This window comes from Microcebus murinus, chromosome 1 (genome assembly GCF_040939455.1).
Source record: "Microcebus murinus isolate Inina chromosome 1, M.murinus_Inina_mat1.0, whole genome shotgun sequence".
NCBI classification, from domain to species: domain Eukaryota; kingdom Metazoa; phylum Chordata; class Mammalia; order Primates; family Cheirogaleidae; genus Microcebus; species Microcebus murinus.
Window position 1 is genome coordinate 147,736,026 of NC_134104.1, and position 19,549 is coordinate 147,755,574.

At 35.1% G+C, this 19,549-nt stretch overlaps 1 protein-coding gene across 3 annotated transcripts in view; it reads left to right on the forward strand.

The window, feature by feature from the left end:
• CTNNB1 (catenin beta 1) overlaps positions 1-19,549 on the forward strand; it is a 37,901-nt gene that overhangs the window by 715 nt on the left and 17,637 nt on the right. The window lies entirely within an intron of this gene.

Genomic DNA, 19,549 nt, shown 5'->3' on the forward strand with positions numbered 1-19,549 from the left:
CTTTCTCTCCAGATTTTCCTCTTTCGTTCTTAAGGAAAATTAGAAAAGTGTTAATGTTGGTTTTTTTTTTTTTTTTTAATGCTCAGCCTTATGTGAGTTTGAATCGAAGCAACTTTAAACCTTAGTAGAGTAACCAAACTCTCAGTGCAGCCGGTGCGCTGCGTCAGTAGGGTGTGCACGTATAAAAATCCGTGTCTTGCACCTATGTTTTCTCGTCCCTTGCAGTGAGTGAAAGCGATGAGTAACGTACTGCGAGTCTTCTGGGTTTATGGCAGTGAGTATGAGACCCCAGTGAACTAAGGGGGAAGGGGGACGCGAGGGTGGCTTGCCTGCTACTGCTTATCGAGCGAACCGCGGGATTCAGCCTCTTCAACTGCTTCAAGAATTTTGTTAGTAGAAATAATGCATTAAGATAGTTTTAGGGTAGCTAAACTTGATTTTTGGGGCACGTTTTCTTTCCAGCGGAGTAGATTTTTTTTTCCTCGCTGCGAAATTGGACAAATGAAATTCAGGCGTTGCAACTTCTTTCAATGTTTTGTCTGCTCAGAGGACTTTGAACCGACGCTTTCTCAAAGTTCCCATAGCCGCTTCTGAACCTGCCAGGCTTTGGCAATCGGTTGTAGTTGTTTTCCTTGGTTTTCTGTTCCCTTTTGGTGGGAGCATTGTCTCATACTTTGTATCTTCCAGACATCTGTGGTTCCCCCCGCACCCCGCCTTCCCCGTTTGTGAGTGGTGAATGAAGAGCGACTGGGCTGCTGGTATGCAGAGGTCGGCAAAAGGAAATCGAGGAGTGGTTTTAGTGAAATAAGAGCTTTGTATTGTGAATAATGGTGGCTTAGACTAGACATCAACTTGAAGAGATGGCAGCATTTCCTTTGATAAAGTCTAGGCTAATGTTTTTCAGATCGCTAAGTTGTAAAAGTATTTTGTCTGGAATTTAGAAAGCCATTTCATTATTTACTTAACACTTGGTGAACATTCAGTACCTTCATATGTCTTCGTGTTAACTCGTTTTCATTCTAAAATACTGAATTTAGCTTGAAGTGTTATTTACATTATGCTGTTGTTTATTATCTGCTTAAATTAGTGACATAAATTTCTACTTTGGAGGCTTTTTGATTGAACTAAGGCTGCTGGTACATTTATTTTACTCTAACATTTAAATCCTCAGAATAAAAAAAAAAAAGAAAGTATCCTTAAGGTTTATTTGAAGATGTCCTTTCACACTAGACAATATTTGATTAATTTGCACCCAGTATTCATTACTTTGACCTAATCTTTGTTCTGAAGGCCATGTGCAAGGACAAGGCCCTGGAATGATTGCAACAGTAACTTGAAAAACTTGCAGAAGTCTATTCTATAGGATTAAAGGAATGCTGAGACTATTCAAGTTTGAAGTCCTGGGGGAGTTGGGAGTGGAGGGGACTGGGCTAGAAAGCATAGTATAGCATGTAACTTAGAGCCCTGTGGAGTTCTAGGTTTGACAGTCTCCCAGAAACCAAAACAGTAATTTAAAACAGTTTTCTGGAAACAGGAACTTTAAAAAAAATAAGGTGGCTAGTGAAAAATGAAGCATTTAACGGCGTTCAAGTATCAAGAACTATTGAAGAAATATGTTTTTTTAAACTGTCATCTGATTATTTTCTTTACCAAGATTATGATGTAGAAAAACATATATTCCAATATTAAAATTTATCAAACTGAATTGAGCTTTCTGCTGTTCCCATCGATGACTGGAATGAAAATTGTCATAAGTGAAGGTCTGTATGCTTATTTTTATAATATCACCACCAAGATAGGATGGGAAAATGAGACAAGTTTCTCTAAGGGTACTTTGAAATGTAGTGCTTAGAAAAAGTATCTGCAATTATCCTCTTTTGTTATAGTGTGTGGTGGATTGAAGAGTGTGTTAACTATTGTTGAAACTAGGGGTGTGGAGAATTTTCAAAAGTTTGAATATCATCCCTTTATAGTTATAAAAGTAGCAGTAAATTAGAACTCCTGAAATGGACTTTTTCCAAATGAAACTTTAGTGTTAATGAAATGAAATTATACATCTGTCCAGCTGTAAATAAGATGATTTTCTTTCTTTTTAGTGGTGTCCTAGCTACTGATAATACTTGTAGATGAGTAGGTGGTAAATTTTAAGTTTGTACTTTGAGCTCAATCAGAAGCATGCTTGACTGCTAACCCAGGACACAAAGGATGAATTCTTGTAGAACTGGACAGACTTCTCATAGAAAGTATTTGCAACTCTTGTAGTGCTACATGTTGATTTGTGACATTGTTTTTGAAAACATTACTTGTGTTGACTTAGTTGTTTTCTTGTAGCCCTCTTTTTATTGGAACTATGGTATCTATTGTTGAAACAGCTTGAATGAAAACATTTTTATACTGTGAAAGTAAACATTGCCCAGGAGCTGCTTCTGATTTGTCAATAGTATGTAGCTGTTGCCTCCTGTACCTTCATTGAGAAGATACTGATTTGCAGAATTAGTTCTTCTTTAATAGACTATTGTTTATGTCATATTGTTACAAATTAGTGTGATAGATAACTAGACTAATAGGTTAAAATAAATACTTGCTCCTCAGGTTTCATGAAAGAAAAATATGTGATTTGCATTAATTGAAAATGAGTGGGAATTAAGGCCTGTAGTTTTTCATCACTTAAATTCAGGAGGAAGTTCTTTATTTCCTCTGTTTACTTAAGAAAGCTGCTTTTGTTTTTCATGTAAGACTGAGCTTGACTCAGTTTGAAATCTAGATTCATCTTTTGAGGCCTGAATCCTGGTATCTTTTGAAGCATGCATATAAACTGCTCTGTTCCTGAGTAAAAAGAAGCTCTTAAAAGAGAAAGTCACATTACAAACCCATTTTTAGGGTTTAACCATTTTTTTTTATCAAGTTTATTATGGGTATCTCTTCTATTAAGAGTCACTCCCCCCTCTCAAAACCTCCCTGAAACCTGAAGCAGCAGAGCTAATAGTGTTAGGGCATGTTTTCATTGAATGTTTTGGTCATGTTGAGTGCCCTCCAGTGGATATAATATAGTGCTTTTTTTTTTTTTTTTTTAATTCCAGTGAGTTTGTGTGACTATTTTTATGAAGAGTTCTTATGAGAATCAGTTAAGAAAACTTTGAATTACAGAATAATTCATTTATATCAGTACTGCTAATTAAAAGGCTGGCTTGAGAAAATGTCATCTCAACCAGTATTTGTAGGAGAAAAGTCAAAGTTAAATTAGGGATTTTTTTAGGTCACTTTAAATATGCGACTCTGCTTAGGTTATAATGATGATAAATCAGAAACTCAATATAGCAAGCACTTTAGGATGTAAAACGTTTAGCCATGTTGATGAATTACAGAAACTAAAATTCTCAGAAAAAGTTAATGAAGATGTGAATTGTCAATTTGTCTAAAATCATTTTCACAGTAAAACACGAGCAAGTGCTCAACTAGTTTTATTAGGGACTAGATAGAAACAAAGCTAGTTGATTGAGTTTAGTGTATGTGAACTGAAGTATAGCCTAGTGACTATAGGGTCTCATTTGTACAGAGGGGTAGGCTGTGATGCATAATAACGGTATTTTGCCCTTTAAACTTTTCAGTAAAGAGCTTTTTCTAGGCCCCTATGTTAAAGTTCGTGGCATTTCTGTTAGTGATATTATTTTTTGAAAATACTTGTTTCATATCAGTCTGATTAGTAACAGGAATGAAGCTTATTCTGAGTTAGCTTTTGGAAGTCAAATGGTCAGTTTATGGAAAATTATCAGGGTTTGGATTTTTTAAAGTTTATTTTCCAGGATATGTTGTTAAAATGAAACTAAATGTTAATAGTGTAGGGAGAGTAAATGACAGTATCATTGAATGCTCTACTTTGCCCTTGGATGTCAGTGTAATTTTGTGGAAATGTACTACTGTTATATCTAGTTATTTTTTAAAAAAAAAGTAAGAATGCGTCCAAGTGCTTTGTGTGAATGGTTATTTTAAGAAAGATTAATTATTCCTCTATCAAGGATCATATTTATAATTAGTGATGTCCAAGTCAGTGCTTAGTATTTGCAGCATTTCTGCATATGTACTGTCTTTAAGCTATTGTTCCTAACTCTAAGCCTAACCAGATTGTGGGCATTTTCTTTCTTTAAGCTTCTTTTCCAATTTCTCAAGATTTGAGAAATGAGAGTAGATTCGAAAGTTCTTTTTAAAATTATGTACATACAACTCACTGAAAAAAAATTTGCTACTGGGGAGTTAATTTGTCCCTTGAAATTGGCTACTTGCCTTCATAATGTAGCAACTGCAATTTGATGTTGAAGAAATGTGACTAAAATACAATGATAACTTTTGCAAGCCATGTAGGATTGGTTTTATTACATTGTAGGGGGAATGGCTACTTAGGTGTCTTCAGGACCAGATGGGTATGGGGTAACTGGGACAAATTGGAGTACATATATCCCATCTAGTTAGTCAATCATAAGCAGCTCCAGGCATTGTATGGGAATATAGTTTCCATTGCCAGATTATCTGATTTTTTTTTCTAAGAAACAGGAAATCAGATTAATGTACATCTCTAAATTTGCACATGATGGTGAATGAAATTTATATTTTAAGACATTGTTTAGCACAAATTAAATCTATTGGCAGAATACTTCCAGTTTGTAACCTAGTCCTATTTCGAGTATTTTTTTTTATAATGATGATTCACTGAAATTATTTTTTCAGTGAATTTATATAATTTAGCAAATAACATTGTTAAACTATTAGGTTTGTTTTAGGCATTTGGAAAATGTATCAGTTGATTATAGATTAGGATCTTAATCTGTGAAGGCACTCAAGATACTGGACAAATTCTGACTATGTATACACAATTCATGTCAGCCTCAAATTTCACTCAAGTTTTTAAATCATGTCTTAGTTTACAGCAGAGGTGGTCTGCATTTCTAAGCTAAACTGTTACTATTAGACTAGATCCAAAACTTAAAAACAGTGTAAATAATTAAAAATTAATTGAATATGTTTTATTTAAATTAATGGCATATTGCTCTTTGGTCAGTGTAAATTTATGTAGGTAATTAAATAGATTGTGGTTAAATCTTTTTTGCTAACAAGGTTTCTCATTTCCAGAGTTTGAAAAGTTGGATGTTTAGTCTTCAGACTCCATGTTTAAACGGCAAGCTATGCCTAGACTGAAAATGCAAACCATTGTTTTTAAAAGCATCATCTGAAAATAGTGCTGTACGCTGCAATTATTTTTATTGTGATATGGTATAAAATGCAAGCAGATCAGTGAACCTTTCATGAACATTAATCCCACAGGCATTTTACCCTGCCCCCTCCCCAGCCTATCCCACAATCCCCATGTGACTATTCATGGAGTCACTGTAAAGTTTCTTTTATAATATTCCAGAAGTTTCCTACCTCTGATTTCTTTTGAACTTGTTGAAAAGACTCTTTTTCTTTTCCCACTCCTTATGACAGTTAGAAGAGTGTGAACAGCTGAATGATGCTAGGGCAAAACTGCTTCATAGCACTTCCCATTTTCTCCCTTATTTATTTCCATCTTTTAGTTTTTTTTCACTAATATTCCCATGGTTTTACTTGTGATTTAATAACTCTCGTGTTGCTGGATTGATATTTTCTTTTTAACTGATTTGTAACAGGTATGTTAAACAATTGTAAAATTGGGGGTGTGGGTTTTTTTTTTTTTGTTTTTTTTTTTTTGAGATAGAGTCTCGCTTTGTTGCCCAGGCTAGAGTGAGTGGATGGCATCAGCCTAGCTCACAGCAACCTCAAACTACTGGGCTCAAGCAATCCTAACTGCCTCAGCCTCCCAAGTAGCTGGGACTACAGGCATGCGCCACCATGCCCGGCTAATTTTTTCTATATATATTAGTTGGCCAATTAATTTTTTTCTATAGTAGAGACGGGGTCTCGCTCTTGCTCAGGCTGGGTTTGAACTTCTGACCTCGAGCAATCTGCCCGCCTTGGCCTCCCAGAGTGCTAGGATTACAGGTGTGATCCACTGCGCCAAGTTGACCAGTCTTATGTGGCATACAAACCTTATCTATGGTTAATAAATCTTAAATGCTGGTAGCTGATCTGAGTTGGAAGTAAGAGATATATAAAAGCTGAAGGATTAGGCTTAGTTTAATATTGTTAACAGAGTTTTATAAAGCTGAAATAATGGTAGTGTATATGTACATATATGTAAAACATACTTTATTGGGCATTATCCATATAAAAATATGAGGAGTTCAATTTCTTGAGAGTGCAATTTGAAAATAATCTTAAATGGTTATAGTAATTTGCTGCACTGAGGAATGGTTGTTGCAAACTGCTCCCAGTTTTCCTTTAATATGAAGTAAACTGAACAGCTGTAACAGGCTTTAAGAACTGGATTTTTTTTAAGTGTAATTAAGTGGTTTTGGGGTAAGGGTGTAGGGAGTTTGTCTGTCTTTGAAGTTTTGCTTATACTAGATGAATGCCACATGTATAAGGGAGGAACAAGGAATTCTTGGAAATATTTTTAAATCCAAGTGGAGTTCCATTCCCTGTGTAGCCTATGTAGGAAAGTGCTGAGGTAGACGCTTAAAATGCCTAAATGAGGTAGACACTTTTGAGCTACTGAAAGAATGTAGCAATGTTAAGCATTGCTTATACCTTATAGTTCATTTAGATACAAAAGTAGAAACTAAATGTTATTTAGAAAACATAGTGTACTGACATAGCACTCTTTAAATAAATGTATACATTTCATAAATCAGTTTTATGGCATTTTGCTTAATTTTAATGTTTGCTCAGTTTTTGAGCCCAATTATTTTATTTTGTATCTGATAGTTGTCCTCTGTAGATCACTATTTCCTGCTTTAATTCTGCTGTCATTTTTCCTGGGTCCTGAATCAGAGTGCCAGCCATTCTATTCCACATGAGGCTAGAAAGTTTAGACATGAGATGTTTAGGAATGCCAGAAGATCAGGAGTTACTCTTGATGCAGAATAATGATAGTTAAAATGGTATTAGTGATAAGTGGAAGCTGGGAAATAGTAAAATAGGATTTTTTTTAAAAGAATACTTATTAATAATGCTTGAAGAATGCCCTGACTGTATGCTAACAGTCTCAGGTTCTTTTTTATTGCCATTATACCCCAGATGCTATTGTATTTCTCTAGAAAGATCTGAGGCAGAGGGGCTATTTAGTACCTTCTCTTTTCTCCCCAAATCCCTCTTCCCCCATCAGAAACTAAGCAGGAGCTCCTTCATTTGTTATCAGTCTGCATCAAGGGGTCATCTTTATTTACAATGAAGGAAGTAGTGCATTCTGGTCAGAGGCCAATCCTGAGGCATGCCTTTTTAAAGGACTTTGTTACTTTACTTAGACCTTGCTGTTATCCTCCAGACTCTAATCCTGTTGCTTTTTTTGGTCCCCATCTCCCACCTTTGATATTTCCTGAAATCCATTCATTGTAACCTTTTGAAAATCATAGTCATCAGCAAGTCCCTTATATTCTCAATCTGTTCTATGTATGTTCCTTTTTTTTTTCTTACTCAGGCTGTAACCTAGCCTTTCCCTGATAATGCTGACACTTGCCCTGAAGCTCTCTCAAGTGGTGAATTTTCCCCTTTTTTGCACACCTTATAACACTGAACTGAGAGGTGTAGACTAAGTGTCTTCTTTTTTCCTTGTTGTCACTACTTGACCATTCATTTCCAAAATGTCAAGCTTTGACTTTCATGTCATCAGATCATGCTGATCACTACCTGTCTTTAATTTGGGCATCTGCAAGCCTGCCTGGGTCATTTACCTTCTTTCTTGAACACTATTAGCTCCTGGTTCATTGTCACTGTCTCCTTTAGATCTGTCATAATTCTTGGTGACATCAAGTATCCATGTAGAGCAGTGCCTCTTAAAATGTGGTCTGGTCTGTAAACTGTTAGCAGTATGAATTGCAATAAGGAGTTTATGCCAGAATGTATGTAAGTCACCTGTCATTAAGTTCACTATTTAGTTCAGTTTACTTTCTTTGTAGCAACACACTTTTGATCAAGGAAGCAGTATGTTGATTCATAATCTTCTATAAGCTCCTTTAGGTCTGGCTCTTTGAGTAGCCATTAATGAAGAAGATGCTTCCCATGTCCTGACCTCTTAGCTCCTTGACTTACTCTCCTCTGTTAGTCTTGTTTACCACCCTAATTCATCTACATATCTCATAGTCTTATTCTAGAATACCTTGTCTTTTATCAGTAACTGTGGCCCCTCCCCCAATCTCATTTCAAGCATCCCACTCTCTGATTCCTTTAGTAAATACTTCAATTCCAACAGCCCCTCAGTCCCACTGGGGCCTAAATTATATCTATCCAAGCTTTTCCCTGTCACCCTTACTTTTACACAGCTGAAATTTCATATTGCATCACAATCAGTTTCTTTTTTTTTTTTTTTTTTTTTTTTTTGAGACAGAGTCTCACTTTGTTGTCCAGGCTAGAGTGAGTGCCGTGGCGTCAGCCTAGCTCACAGCAACCTCAAACTCCTGGGCTCGAGTGATCCTTCTGCCTCAGCCTCCCGAGTAGCTGGGACTACAGGCATGAGCCACCATGCCCGGCTAATTTTTTTTTTTATATATATATCAGTTGGCCAATTAATTTCTTTCTATTTATAGTAGAGACGGGGTCTCGCTCTTGCTCAGGCTGGTTTTGAACTCCTGACCTTGAGCAATCCGCCCGCCTCGGCCTCCCAAGAGCTAGGACAATCAGTTTCTTATATATATGCTCAACAACCTTGTTCCTCTCTGGCTTCCTGCTTAGTGATCCCTAGTGTCTGTAACTGTGCACTTTACCTTCTTTGTCACTATGAATGAACTGTAATGTTCCAAGGTGAGGCCAACTAGTTCCTATCTAGATCGTATCTAGAACATTAGATCCTATCCCCTCTTGCTCATAAGCATATTACTCTGGCATTCTCTCTTCTCTTGCATCATTGGTTTTTCCTGCTCTACTGACTCTTCCCATGAGTATACAAACATGCTATTATCTCATCTAAAAAATAATTTCTCCTTTCACCTACCACCCTGGTCTTTGCATCTCATTATAGCAAAACTCCTTAAAACAATTGCTTATATACTTGTCTCTCCTTTTCTTTTGAATCCCTACTGGTGACCAACATGTTATAAATTTCCAGTTCTCATCTCAGGTAACCTGTTAGTGGCATTTGGCACAATTACTACAGTTGCTTGAAACACTTTTTCATTGGCTTCTAGGCCACCATATCTGCTAACAGGGTTTCTTCCTATCTCACTGGCAATTCCTTGTTTTTTCTGTTATCTCTTCAGCCTCTGTGTCAGAGTGGCTAGAAGTTTTGTCTCTGGGTATCTCCATTTTTTTGTTGTCCATATTTACTCCGGTCTTACAGCTTTAGACAGATAGTATTTACATCTGTTTGCTGATGACTTCCAAATATATATCCCTAGCCTGGGTTTCTCTCCTGTACTCTCTAAATTCTCTGAACTCTCTAAATTCTCATACGTAGGTATTATTTTCTTTTCAACATTTTAGATGTCTGTGAAGCATTTTGAAAATAACATATCTAAAACTTACCCAATTTCCCCCAAAGCTGCTTCTCTTAGTCTTTCCCAAATGCAAATCTGTCTTTCCCGCTACTCAAGCTTAAAACCTTGTGGTTCTTGACTTCTTTCCCTCACAGCCACATATCTAAATCCTATCTGCTCTCCTAGTCATGGGTCACATATCAATAGGAATATGTTCTGAGAAGTACATCAGTAGTAGGCCAGATCATGGTTATGTGGACATTATAGGGTGCACTTACACAAACCTAGATGGTATAGCCTACTACACACCTGGGCTATATGGTATGGCCTGTTGCTCCTAGGCTATAGACCTGTACAGCATGTGACTGTCATGGATACTGTTGGGGCAATTGTAACACAAAGGTATCTATACATATGTATATCTAAACATAGAAAAAGTACCATTAAAAAACAGTATAAAAGGTAAAAAATGGTTCACCTGTATAGGACACTTAAGAATAGAGCCTGCAGGACGGGAAGTTGCTCTGGGTGAGTGAGTGGTGAGTGAATGTGAAAAACCTAGGACATTACACTGCTAGACTTTATAAAGACTGTACACTTAGGCTACACTAACTTTATTTTAGAAAGTTTTTATCTTCAATAATACATTAACCTTACCTTACTGTAACTTTTTTATTTTATAAACTTTAAATTTTTTTAACCTTTTTGCTGTTTTGTAGCAACACTTGGCTTAAAACACAAACACGTTGTATAGCTGTACAAAAATATTACCTTTCTTTATATTCTTACTCTGTAAGCATTTTTCTGTTACTTTTTTTTAATTTTTAAGTTTTTATCTTAAAAACTAAGACAAAAACACATGTTAGTATAGGTCTACACAGGGTCAGAATCATCAGTATCACTATCTTCTATCTCCACATCTTGTCCCACTGGAAGGTCTGCAGGGGCGGTAACAAGCATGAAGCTGTTACCTCCTATGATAACAATGCCTTCTTCTGGAATATTTCCTGAAGGACCTGACTGAGGCTGTTTTACAGTTAACTTTTGTTTTTGTAAGTAGAAGGAGTGTATTCTAAAATAATGATAAAAGTTTAATATAGTAAATATATAAACCAATAACAGTCACTTATTATCAAGTATTATGCACGGTACATAATTGTATGTACTGTATACTTTTATAGGACTGGCAGTACAATGTTTGTTTATACCAGCAACATAACAAACACATTGTGCTGCCCTGTTAGAATAGCTATGACATCACTAGAAGATAGGAAATTTTCAGCTCCATTACAATTTTATGGGACTACTGTTGTATATGAAGCCCGTAAGTGAACCAAAATGTTATGTGACACATAACACATAATTGGATATGTCTGTATATCCAAAATCTTAACCATTTACCTATAGCCATGTCATCTTAATCTTTTGCCTGTGTTATTGCAAAGGCCTTCTAACTGGTCTCCTGCTTACACTTTTTCTCAAATGCATTCTCAATATAGTAGCCAGGGTAATTCTTTCTAAAGCAATAGATCATCTAACTTGTCTGTTCAAAAACCTCCAGGGACTTACCATCTCATTCAGTAAAAGCACAAACTCATATGTGTTTGGACCACATCCCAGTAGGTGATGAAATTACTGTTTTTCTCCACTCATTCCTCTTTCCTTGAACTAAGCAAGCATTTATGGCTGATGTCAGGTATCACTTCCACATTGAGGTCTTCCCTGTTCACCCACTTTTACTTTGTCATAATATCTTTATTTAGTTTGTGGTAATCATACTCTGGAGTAACATTTGTTTACTTTCTTGTTTTTTCCCCCCATTCAGGGTCCTTGTCCTATTTTTGTATCCCTGGTACCCAGAATAGTATCTGGAACTTACAGGTGTTCAGTAATGGTTTGGTGAATTCTAGAATTATTCAACCTTTGTTTCCTTCCACCTGGTACCTCATTTTCATTCCCATTCCAGTTTGTATTCTGCCTACAGTATTCCAGGGAATGTGCTCTTGCTGAGTTCAGTGCTAGTGTTGACCAATCAATGGATGCTTTTTGGCTTTGGATCACTCTGCATTTGGCACATTTCTTACATCCTCCTAGATTAGCACTGTCCAGTAGTCCACACTTTCTGTGATGGTAGAAATATTCTATATCTTGTGCTGTCCAGTATGTAGGCATCATGTACATGTGGCTATTGAACACTTGAAATATGGCTATGTGACTGATAACTAAATTTTTAATAATTAAATTTAAATGTAAATAGCAATATGTGGCTAGTGACTATTGTTTTGGACAGTGCAGTTTTAGAAACATACTTCTTTTTTCTTACGTGGTACTAGACTTAGTATGACAACCTAATTGATCAAGCCAGATACCTAGGAGACATCTTTAATTCCTCTCATCTACTTTAAGTTCTCTCATACCTGCTATATTCAGTTCATCAACAGAGCCTGTTTTTTCTGCCTCCAAAGTATTTCTCTAATCTAGCTGCTTCTTGTCCCTAGTGCTAAGTACTAGTACTAGTACTACCCTAGTACTAGTAGTACTACCCTAGTACTAGTAGTACCCTAGTACTACCCTAGCATAAGCCACCACCATCTATCACCTGAACTATTGCTATAGCTGCTTTACTTGTTTCCCTTCTTTCTCTCTTGTTCCCTTCCAGTTTTTTAAATTATAGCCAGCACCAGCTTTTAAAAACTTAAATGGGATCTTGTTATTTATCTGCTTATAACCTTTCATGACTTTCAGTGGTACTGAGAACCCTACATGATCTGGCTATTTTCAACCTCATCTCATTACACTTAACTCCTCTGCTATATCATCAAACCACACTGATCTCAGTGGTTTTCGAAAGATGACCATGTGCTTTAATGACTTTGGGTTTTTGTGCATGTTTTTTCCTATTTCTGGAATGTTGCTCTGCTTCTTGCATGCTAGCCCTTTGGCATCCTTCAAGTCTCAGCTTGAAGGTTACCCTCAAGAAATCTCTGGCCACTCTGAGTGGGACCTTCCATTTGTGCTTATGTCATTCCACTCCTTCTCCCACTTGTTATTTAGTTATACACTTATCTACTCTTCGCTATTGTTTATTCAGTTGTTGTCTGTGTCTCTCTCAAGAATGCTAGGACCATGTCTGTTTAAATCACTACTGTATACCCCAAATCTATTACAGATTCTGGCATGTAGCTTATGCATAAATATTTGTTGAATAAATGAATGAAAGCTATACATTGTATTTATACTATTGGTATTGCTATATCCTGAAACTATTATGTAAATAAAAGAGTCATGGGAAAGCTTTCTTGTGGAACAACAACAACAAAAAAATGCCTTATGATTAACATCACAGTCTGGTAAATTGAGAAAAAATATACCAGTGGAGCATTCTTATAGCTCCAGCTTGTGACTCATTTATTGGTGTATTTGTGGACTCAATAGAACAAAGATGAGAGTATTCCTTGAAGTTTTGTATTGAAATAACAAAAGCAGGCACATTTTGGAAGTAAAAGCTTCCTAGTTCACTCTACTTTCTGTAACTTTCTTCTCTTCCTAAATATGAGAGCCTCATAATTATGAGGCTTATTTCTAGGGTAAGGCTGTCAAAGGCAGCACATGTCTTTCTTTTTGGGAGAATAACATAAATTTGACATGCTTGGTCGGGACAGAAAGTTGTTAAAGGTTAAGAATCTGTTGTTTTCATGAATAGATGCTTCTCAAGGAGCTGATGCTAGACCTACTCTGTTGAGTTAGTTTTTTTTGTTTTTTTACTATGGTTACTTTCTAGTATTACATACAGTTGGTATCATATGGTTTGTCTGCAGCTCTACTCTTTAGCTGTTTTTCCCAAATAAATTGTCTTGTGTGGCTCTCATTCATCATTTGGTCCAATTTCTTTTTCACACAACCTATTTTTGAAGATACTTACGGAAGAAAACTTTGTGACCTTTCAGTAACCTATTGGCCCACTTTAAGAACCCTTTCTGTTACAGGTCTTCACATTTAATCTTAATATGCTTAATTAAAATATAAATTCATTTGCCATTGTTCTTAGTGAAAATATATACTAAACAAGTGGGGAGTTGGCGAACTACTGAAGGCCATCTGTTTTTGTATGGCCTGTGGACTAAGAATGGTTTTTACGTTTTAAAATGGCTTAAAAAAAGAAGGGTAATATTTTGTGACACATATAAATTATATGAAATTCAAATTTCAGTAGCTGTGAATGAAATTTTATTGGGGCACACCCACGCTCATTATCATGCATGTTATCTATGGCTGTGTTCACACTACAATAGCGGAGTTGAGTAGTTGTGGCAAAGAGCTTATGACCTATAAAACCTAAAATATTTACCTTCTGCCACTTTACAGAAGCCTCTGTTCTGGATGATATACATTCATCATAAATGAATCCTTCAGGGTTCTGAAGGCATTTAAGAAATCTCTTATCAACACTCATTTTGCACATGTGGTAGTAACATTCAGAAATCAAGTAGGTGGGAGGGAGCGGAGGAATGGGTAAATTCACACCTAACAATACTCAATACACACTACATGGGTAATGAACACACTTAGAATTTTGACTCAAACTGTACAAAAGCAATTTATGTAACCAAAATGTTCCTCCATAATATTCCAAAATTTAAAAAATTAAATCTCTTAGGTTATAAATAATTGTTATTGGCTATCTAAGCCTCTCTGTATTACAGTTTGCATTTTCTACTTTTTGAGCATTTTATTTTTTTATTGGCACATTCAGACCATGAAATATTTAAGAGTTTTGTATATGCTGAGCACTTGGGAAACAGTGGCAAACTAAAGGTACAGTCTCAGCTCTCACAGAGTTCATTCATTGAGTTTTTAAAATTTTTTTTAAAGGTCAGTGTGCTAGTATAATGGAGAGGGGAAATGCTTGCAATTAAGTGAAGAGAAGGATGAGGAGTGGGAAATATGATTAGATTGAAAGGGCATGTACTGAGTTACAAATAGACCTGGATTTATATTTTACCTGAACAGTTTATTAGCTGTACTCTTCTATTAACTACTGTTAGTTTTCTCATCTGATAATTTGGGGAATGATATCTACTTTATGAGGTTGCTAGGAAGATTCAATGAAATAACATATTGGGCTCAGAACTGAAGTTGTTAGGAATTTATGTTACCTTGTTAAGTATGTCAAGGACAAAATTAGGTGTTTAAGCTGATGTTGCAAGGTAGTATCTTGAAGTTATGCTATAAAAGACACCATAAATGACTTAGTCAGAAACCTGGCATTACTTTGTAATGCAGTTAGTTGATGCTTAGAATACTGCCACTTTAATAGAGTAAGAACTAGGAATAAATGAAAATGTTAAATTACTAAAAATAGGAAATTTATTGATATAAGTAAATGACATTTGCTTAAATGTAAAAATAATTTGTTTCCTTGCTTTAGAAAACATTGGTTATTTTTCCAAAGAATATGTCACCTTTGTTTTTAGCAGTTTGTGACTTGAGGCAAAATGATTGGCTGAGTAGTTGCCACATTTCTTTTGCAGAAAGTCCATTTTAAAGGCCACTTAGCTTTTATACTTGGACAAATATTATTTCTAATAATAATATTTGTATACATTTGGTTCTACAAAAGTATGCAAAGAAACATGTAAAAAGCTGTGCAAATGATTTGAATACTTGATGTTATATTGAGCATTTTTTCTGTTTATAGACCTTTTTCATTCTTTTTAACAACTGAATAAGTAATCCACCACTCCCTCTCACCTGCACAACTACAGCAACCTCCTAACCGCTGTCTCCCTGCTTTGCTTTTGCCCTTTATGGCCCTTTTCCCTCCCATACAGCTGCTAGAGTAAATTTTTAAAAGCCTGTATCAAAGATTATGTTGCTTAAGGGGCTTCCCAGCACCCATTGGATTGTATTTTACATCCTTATTGATCAATATATTTACCACATTAAGCTCATTCCTTCCTTTGCACTTGTGCTTTGCCTGGAGTGTTCTGCCCCATTTTTACCTGGCTAGCTACTCCTTCTCTGCTCAGATGTCACTTCCTCAGAGAGGCCTTCCCTGACCACCTACTAGAATAGCATTCCACCCCACCAGTCACACTCTTTCACCTTATTTTCTTCATAGCAGTTTTCACTCTAAATTGTCTTGTTTTTATTGCTTAATTCCCTAGTATTGGAATATAAGCTTCACTAGATGTATGACCTTGATTCTCTTATTCATTGTTACTATAATCACAGTAACATAAAAGGTGCTTAAAATTTGTTCAGTGGATGAATGTGTATTCCATTTAATGGATAAATTATTTTTTATTCAATCCCTTGTTGCTGGGCATTTGGGTAATTTCCAGCCTTTCTCTATGGATGTTTCGCTATATAGACTTCTTGGCGTGCTTCTATGAATATTCCTGCAGAATACATTTCTGTTATAAAAATGGAATTTTTAAGTCAAAGGGTATTTATACTTAATATTTAATGGATAGTGTTAGCTTGCCCTCCAAAATGTTTCTGCCAGTTTGACCACATCCTTATCAGCAGTAGGTATTATCAATCTTAGCCAATCTGCCAAGCAGAAAGCAAATGGATCCAAACATCTTTTATATATATTTATTGCTTGCTTTTTAATTTTTTCTTTGAAATACTAGTTCCTGTCCTTTCCCTGGAGTATAGTTGTTTTTTTCTTACTGGTTTGTCCTCAGTTTTTTGTGTATTGTGGATATTAGCCTTTAATCATGTTTCACATGTTGCAGTATGTCATTTTTTGAATTGCTTTTTATGTGGTGAATTTTTGCCAGGTTTTAAAAATTATACACAAACACACAAACAAATTATCATGTGTTTTCCTTTTTGTTTCAGAATTTCAACTCATGCTTACATTGATTGTGCATGGTTTTATTTTTACATATATTCATATTTTATCTCGTTTTAATTTTTTACAGATAAATACTTGGTAAAATATAGGTTTAATTTTAGTGTAGTAAAATAAGGATAAAAAATGCCTTTTATGCCAGGCACAGTGGCTCACGCCTATCATCTTAGCACTCTGGGAGGCTGAGGTGGGAGGATTGCTTGAGCTTAACAGTTCAAGACCAGCCTGAGCAAAAGTGAGACCCCGTCTCTACAAAAAATAGAAAAATTAGCCTGGCCTGGTGTTGCATGCTTGTAGTCTCAGCTACTCAGGAGGCTGAGGCGGGAGGATCGCTTGAGCCCCGAAGTTGGAGGTTGCAGTGAGCTATGATGATGCCACTTGCACTCTAGCTGGTGTGACAAAGCGAAACTTTGTCTCCAAAAAGTAAAAAGTGCCTTTTAGAATGACAAGCCCATTTTTCCCAATACTATTAATTAAGCAATCCACTTTCTCCCACTAATTGATATATTTATTACCTTCTTCAGTTATGAAATTGCCATGTTACATCTGGGTATTTTTCTGAGTACTATAGTCTTTTATTTATCTGTTCCTAATAATAATTGCTTTGCTGTTGGTTTATAATGTTATCTTTGTATCTGATAGAACTGGTCCCTTCTTTGAGTTATTTCTGAATTTTTATTAGCCATACATTTCCATTCCAAATGAACTTGAGAATAATTTTTCAGTCCTAATGAAATCAACTAGAATTTTGTTAGGGGTACATTGAATTTTTAAACTAAGTTAGAGACACCTTTATACAATACAAATTTTTTTTTAGTCAAAAACAAGACTTATCTCTCCATTTACTCTTATGTACTTTTTATTGTTATTATGAATGAAATCTATTTGTGATTATATTTTTCTGTCTTTGTGTATAGGAAAGTAGTTATTGTATATAATTGTAATGGCCACTTCTGTTAAAAATTTAGTTAAACTAAGAGTTGTTTTCTATTCAGCCTTATGAGATTATAAAATACATATAAAAGTGTCTCAAGAATGTTAACTGGTGTCCTAAAGTTTAAAAGTATTTAGGCAATCATTTTGTGAAGTTGAGAGAAGTAGGATTTTCAGTTCCAAGATGTAGTAGAAACAGATTCTCCCACACAGCTACAATCCTTAGCTTTCTAAAATAGATTTGCAGCCTGTTTTAGCTTTTGTTACTGCTACCTTTTTGAGGAAATGGAAATATTTTATCCTCATATTTGAGACTTGAGTATGAGTAAATCAGTATTAGCTGATTTACCAAAAGTGTACGTAACATACTAATGTCTCTTTTGGATAACTCCATTTTAATTTTTAAAAAAATGTTAAAGTACAAAGATATTCTTATTTTGAAAATAACATTTGGGCTTTATTTTATCTGAAATGCTGATATATGCTTACTTTCTTATTTTCATTCAGTCATTTTTTGTTATAAAAATTATAGAGAATAATGTAACAAACACCCAAGTATTCACCACCCAGATTAACAGATGCAGTTTTGCTATGTTTATTTGACTTTAAAAAACAAAAACCTTCTAAACAATTGAAGCCAATCTTTAATATAAACCTTTCCCATCCTATTCCCTTTTCTGGTGCCTTCTCCTCACCCCTGGTCCATGCCTCATTCTTAAGAAGCTATTATGTATGTATTCTTTGTATACTTTTATTAGTAGTACATAAACCATATGAATCATTGTTTTGTTTTTTAAACTTACTTGGTGTAAAATTATTTTTGGAAATTATAAAAGTGTGCCTATTTAGATAAAGTCTGTTTAATATGTACTTAAAGATAGTTGTGTTTTAAAATATCAGTCTCTGGTTGCTTATATTAATATATGCTACAGAAAAAATAGTATTTGCTTTTTGTAATAATTTGTTTTTAGAGATAGAGTGAAATTGTTTTAAAACATTCTCTTTTTTTTTTTTTTCTGAAGGACCAGTACTATTTTATGGTTGTATTAACTGAGCAGAGATTCTGAAGATACTCATTGATGAGACTAACAATAAATCAGAAATACAAAAGATATTACCATAATCTTATCATTTTAAATAATAAAATTATATTCTTAGACACATACAGTTGGCCTAAATTTGCTATATCAGTGATTATCCACGGGGCTTCTTGTGTATATTGTGTACATGTACCACATCAAAAAGCTAGCAAGCCCAAAGGCTATACATAAAAAAAAAAAAATTTCTTTTTAAGCATTTAAACTACTCAGAATTTAGAAAAACTTGTAGAGTGTGGTGTGTGGTGGTATATACATTAGATGGATAGACATATCTATCAAAAGTTGTCTGAGATAACAGTTGATACTAACAAGTCCTTGGTAACCTGGCCACTTGTACAATGCCTTCTGTGAAAATTATATCAGTTTATGTCTTTATTTTGGAGCTGTGTATCAATGGACTTAAAAAATTTCTTACCTCTTAACCCTGTAATACTCCTCCTAGAATTTCTGGCAGTGCAAGAAATTAAGAGAATTCTTTATATGCAGAGGTGTTTATTTCAGCACTCACTGTAGGAATATCAGGCAAAATGGGGAAGGATAAACTAAATATCCAAAATGGATATGCTTAAAATATGGTATAGACATATGATACAGTCCAGATGATGTTTTATAATGGACTTCACAAGGAATTGATTTTTATATTTTTATTTTAAAAAAATATATAGCAGTAAGTTTAATAATACCAAAATGTTATCATTAACTATGTGGTAGACTTACAGAGACAACAAAGAAGTAATGTTTTATACTAACCATATATTATTTTATGGTTGAGGTAGAAAGACAATAAATTATGAAGAAAGGAAGAGATCATTTGGTAAACACCTTAATTTTTCCTAGTCACAAAGACATTTCATATTTCTAATAGCCATTTTTGCACTACATTTTTAAAGACAATACCAAAAGCATACATTTTAATGTTGGGCTCGGCAAGGGTCATTTGATATTTTTTGCTTATTGGCCATTCCAGGAAGACAAGACTCCTCCCATAAAGAAACACACACACACACACACACACACACACACACACACACCACAGAACTGAAGAAAGCTGTGAAGGAAGAAAGCAGAAAGGAAAATTGTGTGCATAGTGACTTAAAATGTTTGTGTTGAATGAA